Source organism: Gobio gobio (genome assembly GCF_949357685.1).
Source record: "Gobio gobio genome assembly, chromosome: 5".
Taxonomy (NCBI): domain Eukaryota; kingdom Metazoa; phylum Chordata; class Actinopteri; order Cypriniformes; family Gobionidae; genus Gobio; species Gobio gobio.
In genome coordinates this window covers 44,770,371-44,778,092 of record NC_137101.1, presented here as the reverse complement: position 1 = coordinate 44,778,092, position 7,722 = coordinate 44,770,371, and the positions used below count along the sequence as shown (strand labels likewise).

General features: G+C 38.0%; 1 protein-coding gene across 1 annotated transcript in view; it reads left to right on the top strand.

Moving 5' to 3' along the window:
* The window catches only part of LOC307126529 (uncharacterized protein), a 1,210,917-nt gene that overhangs the window by 108,790 nt on the left and 1,094,405 nt on the right, over positions 1 to 7,722 (top strand). The window lies entirely within an intron of this gene.

Sequence of the window (7,722 nt, the reverse complement as noted above, 5' to 3'; positions counted from 1 at the left end):
ATGATCTCATCTCTCCTGTTTTTACTTGCACTTCTCATCTCTTCCACTTTCCTTTGAATCCTATTAAACCATCAACCTTTCTTTTCCTGATCCCATTGTATTTGCCACCTTTCCTTCAACCTTTTCTTAATAATACTCTTAATTTCATTCTTACTTAGATTAACTGATAAATTAATGTCTTTATTTTTAATGGCTTCCTTGTCTGCCATTTCCTTTCCTTTCCTCAGACACCAATATGAGCCGGGACCCATAAAACCACAGTAAGACCCATCATTTGAATTCTGTATAATGTTTGCTGTGTTTCTATTAAAATGTCTGGTCTACTTTCTGAGTGACTGTATTGTAAGATAGCTAATGATGAACTTGAGTCTGAACAAATTATTGATTTCAAAGGTCTTATCTCCTCTATCCACTGTGTTGCTAATAATATTGCAATCATTTCCCCTGTATAAACAGATAATTCATCACGTAGGATGCTCTTGACTATACAAGGCGTAAATTAGCCCAATAACGCACTGATAACTGTATCCATCTAATTTCTAATGACATTTCTCCCATTTCTACCTGTAACGCTGCAATCGGTGTAGTTTTTATAGCTCCTGTACATAATCTCAATACCTGATGCTGTATACAATCTAACTTTCTAAGCAACGTTTATGCTGCTGATCCATAAACCACACAACCATAATCTAATCTAGATCTAATCAACCCATTATAGATGGCGTTTAATGCCATCCTATCCGCTCCCCATTCACTGCCAACTAAACAACTCATTATATTTATTACCTTCTTACAATTATCCACTATTTTCTGAATATGCATCGCCCATGTAACGCTTTCATCAAACCACAACCCTAAAAACTTAAAATGTTTAACTCTTTCTAGTTCTTGATTATATAATTTTATTTTTATCTCCCCTCCAATTTTTTTCCTTGTAAAAAGGAAGTATAGTAAGCCCTTTATTTTGATTTTGACTTTTAATTACCTGATTGAGTGTGGCATTTATATTTATATATATATAAATATATATATATAAATATATATATAAATATATATATATATATATATATATATATATATATATATATATATATAAATATATATATATATATATATATATTTATATATATTTATATATTTATATATATATATATTTATATATATATATAAATATATATATATATAAATATATATAAATATATATATATAAATATATATATATATATAAATATATATAAATATAAATATATATAAATATAAATATATATAAATATATATAAATATATATATATATATATATATATATATATATATATAAATATATATAAATATATATAAATATATATATATATATATATAAATATATATAAATATAAATATATATAAATATATATATATATATATAAATATATATAAATATAAATATATATAAATATATATATATATATATATATATATATAACCACATTTCATATATGGTAATTGCTTGACATAAAGTGAGAAAGAAAATACAAGCTATTAAAAAAGTAAGAACTAGAAATAAAATTATATAAATTAGAATTGATTACCAGGAGATAAAAAAGGTTCATTAAATGGGATTGGGATGTTGTCTTTTATTCTGGACAGTAAGGGCAGTGATTGCATGTATTTTGCAGTATTAAACACATATTTATATCGATTTTATCAGGCTCCGAAAATTCCTCAAAAAGAACACAAAGAATGGCCTTCTCGGCTGCCATAGTTACAACTCTTGCGTCAACAGAACAGGGTGTTCAACGCAGCACCGTTTCCATTTAAAAAACTTTTTGCAACGTTTTGTCGGGGCTGAACGCAGCCCTGGTGTCTTCAATATTGAACCATTTCACAATATTCAAATTTTCTGAGATACTGAATTTGGGATTTTCCTTAGTTGTAAACATCAAAATTAAAATAAATAAACATTTGAAATATATCAGTCTGTGTGTAATGAATGAATATAATATACAAGTTTCACTTTTTGAATGGAATTAGTGAAATAAATCAACTTTTTGATGATATTCTAATTATATGACCAGCACCTGTATACATATAACCTTTGATACCTAACTTGCATAATTTGATTAACATTCCTTCTCGCCACATCTTATCGTATGCTTTCTCTATGTCAAAAAAGACAGCCACAACATTTTCTCTGTTTATTTGAGCTTTTCTTATTTCATGTTCTAAACACACTGTTGGATCCATAGTATTTCTCCCTCTTCTAAATCCACTCTGATATCTGGAAAGATATTTTTTATTTTCCACATAATACATTAACCTTTCATTTACCATTTTTTCCATTATTTTACAGATATTAGATGTCAAAGCAATTGGTCTATAATTTCCTGGATTTGTGCAATCTTTCCCTGGTTTGCGTATTGGAACCATCACCGCATCCTTCCAACTTTGTGGTAATTTTCCTTCCACCCAAATTGTATTATTCATTCTTAATAAAACGTCCTTGGATGATTCACTAAGATGATTTATCATTATATAGCAAATCTGATCCATGCCTGGTGAGAGATCGATTCATCTCTGTCTTAGTAAATGCCATGTTTAATTGGTCATTACTGTATATCTCATTCTGTATTATCTCTTTATACTGCTCTAATGTACTTTCCCGTCCTCTTTTCCCTTCTTCACTAATATTGTTTGAGTTATGAATTTTAACAAAATTTTTCCCAGCATTTCTGCTTTCTCCTCATCTCTAACAGCTATTGTTTCTCCATCACTTAAAATTGGATAACCAGATTCTCTTTTTATCCCATTCATTTGTTACGGTTTGGCTCAGGCAGGAAGACAAGGAGAGGCAGAGGAGTATCTCAAACGTAGTTTTACTCAGGGTAAGCTCGTAAAAACAATCAGGGATTGCATCACAGGAATAACATAACGGGTACTTCACATAACAGAGACCAGACAAAGAATGAATGAACAAAGAGAAACTTAGGCCTAGTCCACACGTACACGGGTATTTTTGTAACCAGAGTTTATCCTCCGTTTTAAAAAACAATCGTGTCCACACAAGCACGGTTTTAAAAAAATCTCTGTCCACATGAAAACGCAAAACCACGCTGTGATTGGCTGCCTGATTTCCACATGGGTCCCATCCACGGCACCGATGCACTGAGGGATGCCATGGGCTCAGTGAAACCCTTCTACAAGTTCCTTTACTGGACTCAGTGACAGGTAACTGTATAAACACAGTGGCAGGGTCCAAGTGGACTGTAATAGCTTCACGCACTTGTCACTTTGTATTATTGAATCATGGCGCCTCTGTTCTGCAATACAATGAGATAACTGCGCATGTATCTATATACATGTGATAAGCGCTGTTAGCAGAGTCATTAAAAGCTACGTCCGCCATTGCATTGACTCGACTCATGTAGCTAAATAAAAGAGATAACGGCGCACAACCTGACGTCAAACAAAGGAGAGAACGGCACACACTTCAAATTAACAAGCCGAAATCTCCGGTTTCACCGTCCACACGACAACGCTGTAACCGGAGTTTCTAAAAATCTTCACCCTGGCCAGAGTTTTCAAAAAAGTCCGGTTTCAGTAAGCGGATACTGCGTTTGCGTGTGGACGAACAACCAAACCGCGTAGAAAAAGCTACGGTTTTGTAAATACCCGTGTTCGTGTGGACAGGGTCTTAAATACAAACACAGATGACTGAATAACGGGGGACACAGGTGACACAGATGATGATAACTAAACAGAGCTGAACAGAATGGGTAACCAAGGAAACACAGGAGTGGCGGGAAACTCAGACAAAGAAACACGTGACAAATGAAACCAGGAAGTAATTGCAACAAAATACAACAGAGACAGACTAGACATGTGACATCATTCTTTTTATCATTCCCCATATTGTATCAATTTTATCAATTTTTACTGTTTCCCTTCCCACAGTTACAAAACTTCCTCCAAAAATCCTTCTTTGTACTTTTAATAACTCTCCTTACATTTTCTTGCATCCTTTTATATTCAATACAATTCTGAAAACTATGATTATTTTTTACATTTTTAAATTCTTTATTTCGAGATTTAATTGTTCTATACTTAAATTTACCTAAACTATTATAGGGTAATGATCACTACCTACAGTAGTTCCTCTAACTACTTCCCATAAGCATACACCTGCAAGTGAATTTGAAACAAGTGTAAGATCAATGGCTGACTCTTTGCCTGTTCTGACATTAATCCTCGTACCCCTTCCATCATTTGAACATACCAAATCTTTAATCTCCATTAATTCTTCAATTACTATCCCATTCCCATCATTGCAATTATCCCATAATGTACTATGAGCATTAAATTCATCCATTAACTCAATTGATAGTCTTTTGCGAGGATTATAAAAATGAATAATTTTAACATTACCTTCCTTCAACAAAACTTCTATTATTACAAATTCCAACTTCTTTTCCCAAGAATCCTGTATTGTATTCCATGTCTTACAAATATTACACACCCTCCCACTATATCTTCCTCCCTATCTCTACATATATCATTATATCCATACTTACATAGTGATGACGATTTCAAAACAAAGCATCATGAAGCTTCGAAGCGTTAAGAATCACTGAGTCGATTCAGCGGTTTGAATCGCCAAGTTACAGCAGTTTGGCGGTTTGACACGCGATCCAAATCATCATTCGGCTCAGTGATTCATAACGCTTCGAAGCTTCATGATGCTTTGTTTTGAAATCGTCATCACTATGTAAGTCGTTATTTAGGGTTTTTTTGCGCACAAAAACTATTGTCGCCGATTCATAAAGTTATTTTAGAACCACTGTAGTGAGATGGACTTTGTAACGACGTCTTTAGTACCTTTTAAGGGTCTTGAGAGTGTAGAGTACCATTGAGCCAATGGAGGACTTTCAGAGGCATCAGATTTCAACTAAAATATCTTAATTTCTGTTCCGAAGATGAACGGAGGTCTGACGGGTGTCGAACGACATGAGGGTAAGTAATTAATGACAGAATTTTCATTTTTGGGTGAACTAACCCTTTAACTGGTGCATAGGCACTAGTAGCAACGTTAGCCAAACAGCTAGGTACATACCTCCCGCAGAGCTGCGCGCGCACACCCACACACGACAAAGATGGTATGATGCGCACCCAGGTGACAAAACTCTGCCTTAAATATGCCAGGAATGGCAATGATAGGCTGTCACACCCACCATTCAGGTGACAACTATGTTCAATAGGGCGGGACCTAGACCGCCCTGCTACACATAAAAACGGCATCCTCTATGCTCCTATTGCTGCGGTAGGCAAACTGGTGTGAGTCCAATGTGGATGGTAGAGAGTCTTTTAGGTGTTCCAGGACGAGCCGCTCAACGCACTTCATAACGATGGGTGTGAGTGCTACAGGGCGGTAGTCATTAGGGCACCTCGGGCTAGAATGTTTTGGCACTGGCACAATGGAAGGCATTTAAAGCATGTTGGTACAGCTGCTTGGGCAAGAGACAGGTTGAAAATGTCTGTAAAAACCTCAGCGAGCTGCTCCGCACATGCCCTGAGAACACGACCAGGGATGTTGTCTGGTCCAGCAGCCTTGTGCGCGCTGATCCGGCTCAGAGCATTGCAGACATCTGTGGAGGAGAGTGTGATTGGTGGGTGGTCAGCTGAGGGTTTGAGCTTGGTGGCAGTTTCTCTGTTGTCTCTTTCAAAGCGAGCATAAAAGTAATTTAGCTCGTTCAGGAAGTTGACATCAGTGGCTGCGGGGGTGGAGTGGGTGGGCTTGTAGTCACTGATGGCCTGAATGCCCTGCCACATGCGTCGAGGGTCAAAGTTGGAAAAGTGTCCCTCTATCTTTAGCTTGTAGCAGTGCTTGGCCTTTTTGATGTCCCTCTTCAGGTTTGCTCTGGATGTGCTTTAGGCTTGTGTATCTCCTGATCTGAAGGCAGTATTGCGTGACTTCAGCAGGAGTCGCACTTCCCTGTTCATCCATGGCTTCTGATTTGGGTATGTGGTGATCTGTTTCTGGGTTGTAACACTGTCAATTGTGGTATTGATTTGATCCAATACAGAGGAGGTGTAGGAGTCAATGTCCGTGTGAGCGCCACTGGTAGCTTGAGAAGCAAACACACTCCAGTCTGTGTGTAGAAACCTTTCCTGGAGTGTGGAATCTGCCCCCGCAGGCCACACCTTGATGGTCTTCACTGATGGCTTCACAAAGAGAGGTGATCTGACTGTCCCAGGTGGGGAGGGGTGTCGCAACTTAAGCTCCAGCCATGTTTGTTTAAACATGGTCTAAGGTTTTGTTTCCTCTAGTGTGACAGGAAACATGCTGGTGAAACTTGGGTAGCACTGACTTTATGTTTGAATGATTAAAGTCACCTGCAACAATAAAAGCAGCTTCCGGGTGATCAGTCTGTTGTTTACTGATGGCTGCGTGAAGTTCTTTCATAGCAAGCTTGGCATCAGCATCCGGGGGAATATAGGCTGCAGTTATAATGGTGGAAGTGAACTCCCGCAGTAGATAAAACGGTCTACATTTAACCAAGAGAAACTCAAGGTTAGCTGAACAATGATTCCCAACAATAGCAGAGTTTGTGCACAAAGCTTTGTTAATGTAAATGCACAATCCACCACCTCTGGTCTTACCGGAGCCATCTAATGTTATATCCGCCCGGAGCGTGTGGCGTCCCGCTAGCTCAATAGCGGTGTCTGGTATTCCGCTGTTTAACCAGGTTTCCGTGAAGATTAGGACTTAACAGTTCAAAAGTTTCTTGCTGTGTGTGATGCTGAGTCGAATCTCCTCAATTTTGTTCACTAGCAACCGTACATTAGCAAGGAAAATGCTGGGTAAAGATAGCCGGTGTGGTGTTAGCCTTAGCTTAGCTCTTAGTCCTCCGCGCTTCCCCCGCCTTTGTTTACAGTCTAGATGCCGCCTGCGAGCACTTCCGCCCCGCCGGGTAGAGTGCATAGCCTCGGGTGTCCTAGCGATCTGAGGAAGGAGTCGAAGATTGTCCATAAAACTGTCGGAAATTCGCAAACCAATATCCAAAATCTCACCACGGGTGTACGATGTTAAGGCACAACTGTTCTGCACGAACAGACCCGAGATGAGCAAGAAAAATACCGCAAAATTGCAGAATCTGGAGAGACCCAGAGCCTCGCGATGTACTCACGCCGCCATCTTGGTCTTAGCTCTTAGTCCTCCGCGCTTCCCCCGCCTTTGTTTACGGTCTCGAAGCTGCCTGCGAGCACTTCCGCAGTTGTGCCTTAACATCGTACACCCGTGGTGAGATTTTGGATATAGGTTTGCGAATTTCCGACAGTTTTATATCAAAGGCTCAAAGGAAAGTTGATTTCTCAATTCATCACCCCTTTAAGAGCATCATGAATTTTGAACTGTTTTCTCAACTGGAAATTGCATCGACTGAATCACAAATAATATATTCATTTGAAACCTCGACAGTCACTTTTAAACTGAACAAACATCATCTTGAAACATTTATGCATCTCTCAAGTCTCACTATTGATGGATATTGGCCCATATAAACAATTTTACATACCTTTAGGAAATTATGAGAAACACAGATTAGAGTCTGAAGCGTTCTGGCGCTTTCTTTAATGACTTTGACCTTTGCCCAGAACATTCCTCATCACTTTAGTGCAATGTGCCACCTACAGGTGTCTTACAGAAGACACTTAGGGTGCTTTCACACTTGGTTCGATTGCCTGGACCGA